Raw genomic sequence first — 2,718 nt, 5'->3', positions numbered from 1 at the left:
TTAAGAAGAAGAAGGAGTCTCTAGTAAGGATCGAGACTGTGACTTGAAGGTCATAATTTAGAGTCTAACGTAAGATAGGGAGAAGGTGCATGATCGAGCACCACCTTCAGTCAAGGAGTCCAAGAATTAGATACTCGCTCAAGGAAGTATAGAAGTAACGGTTATTAACTAGGATGAAGAGATAACGTACGGAGTCATTATACAAGCCATGTTTCGTTGATGATTCCAAGACGTAATCATCCTAAGGGGGAGATAATTGTAACGCCCGAAGATTCGGGCTAGTCAATTTAGAGACGATAGGTATCAAAAATGACTTTTTGATAGAAGGCTATTTAGAATGAATAGTCCTAAAAAAAAGTTGTAGCATATGTTGCAAGGATTCAGTACATATAAAGAACACTAAAATCCGAGTTATAACGAAGAAGTTATGACCCGTTGAAGTTTCGCGATGGAACCGACACGACACAGGGAATTGTAAATAGTGAATTTACGGTAGAGCAATTTTTAGCCTTAGCGATCTAAACGAAAGTCATAGAATATGTTAAACCAAGAGCGTCCATGAAAAGAACGCCCAAATCTGACTCGTATGAGGAAGTTATGATTTTTCGAAGTTTCGGCTTAGCAATATACGGCCCGAAATTTGAATATTAGATCGAGCTGTATTTAGCAGACACAACCTAGACGAGAATCGAAGATCTCGTTAATAGTAGTGTAACGATAAAAAGACAGATAAAACGGACATCAAATGAAGAAGTTATGGATTTTTAATGGACCAACTCTGTCCCGGCCTGTTAAAAATATAACTTTTTAAATAAAGTCAAAATTAGCCGAAGGAGTCTAAATGAAAGTTGTAGATTACATCCCTACCTACGCCTACGCTATTTTTAATATTGCTTTTATTTAAGTATAGTAGCGCTGTTAGGAACTTATAATAAGTAATTGGGCTATTATTATGAGTTATATAAGTATTGTTTAACGCTTATACAATAGTAATAATAGCTAGACTAATAATTAGTCTCGGTGAATATTAGACTAAAATCTAGTGGTAATGATACTAGGTTTTATCCGAGGAAAAAATTGTGTTAAGAGTAATGAAGTGTTGTTCGAGTGCCGAGTCACAACCTTCTCAGGTGAGTAGATGGTCTCTTTCATCTTACACATAGATATGAAGTATTTTATATAATCTACGTGTTATGTGTGCATACTATCTGAATACTTGTTGTCTATGCGGGATAACGTTTTTATATATGTTTAAAATAATTTAAACTGTATACGTATTTTATATCTACAAATATGTTGGGTATAACATGGGTAGATGAATGATGAGAGATAAAAGATGATGTGAGTCAACATTGGCATCTATAGATTTAATGCCTAATAAATAACACCAGCAACTATGGACTTAGTGCCTATTGAATAAACGCTGGTAGCTATGGACTTAGTACCTGATAGATAAACGTTGGTAGGTATGGACTTAGTACCTGATAGATAAACGTTGGTAGCTATGGACTTAGTACCTAAACACTGGTAGCTATGGATTTAGTACGTGATGAATGAACTTTAGCAGCTATGGAATTAGTGCTTTACGAACGAGCATTGACAGCTATGGACTTAGTGCCATTCTTATAACCTTGGAAGCAAGGGACTTCGGAATGAACGAATGCAGGATAGATGACTCTTAGGGTAGAGTCTTAAGAGTAAGGAAGATAATGGGGATGGGTAATTGGGTTAATTGTTTAATGATTAAACATAATAATTATATTATTGTGGGTTGAAAACCCTATTTATTCACCAGGTTTCCCAACCTGACCCACTCAGTTTATTTATATCACAGGTGTTGATATGAAGTCACATTACACTGAGAGATTAAAGAGGTGTAGATCACAAGTGTAAATGAATGTAAGTTATGTTTATGCTTTTGTTTCTATATTGACGGTGACATCCCAATGTTTTAAAATGAATATAATACATTTCTTTGGAAATTCTTTGATAACGTATATATCATGTTTTTCTGGGAACAAATTCCGTAACATTTTTATTAAAATAGATACTCTGATTTTTATACAACATAAACAAAATCGGTCTTTTCTGACCGTGAAAATGGGGATGTCACATACTTTATATTTCCTTGAAATCGCATCTATGAGAGTGTTGGTTACACTTCTATTATTAGCAATGTTAATTAGGATTTGATTCTTATATCGCTTGTGGTAATGCCATAAGTCACTAAGTGATAAAGAATTCTCATCACCTAAGTTCCAATTAGATAGAAACCTTGAGTCATACAATTCTAATTGTGTGATGTATGAGAATCTTGATATTTGGAAGATTATGATTAATTCATTGATCACATGTTTATATGAGTCAAAGTGAAGGATTGGATCTGGTTCATTGATATGGACTATTCAGATCTACCACAAATAATGAAAAACTTTATTCGTCATGATTTACTGATGTTTTAGTAAATATGGTTGTATTTATAAGATTAATCATAATTCTAATACTTTGAAAGGGTTTCAAAGAGTAGAAAAATGAATAAGAAGAATCTGTTAGGCAGAAAGATAAAGGTTTCTCCAATCTAAAAGGAAAGGAGAGTACTTTAGTATCATGTTTTATCATCATCTTAATGATTGTGGAACTATATCACAATTGATCATCGGAGAACATCTTAGTGCAATTGTTTGACTAAGAAGAGGAATTAGATTGAAATGGTTCAAT

Source organism: Lactuca serriola, chromosome 5 (genome assembly GCF_051521515.1).
Source record: "Lactuca serriola cultivar US96UC23 chromosome 5, Lser_US96UC23_V15, whole genome shotgun sequence".
NCBI classification, from domain to species: Eukaryota; Viridiplantae; Streptophyta; class Magnoliopsida; order Asterales; family Asteraceae; genus Lactuca; species Lactuca serriola.
This window is presented reverse-complemented; position numbering follows the sequence as displayed.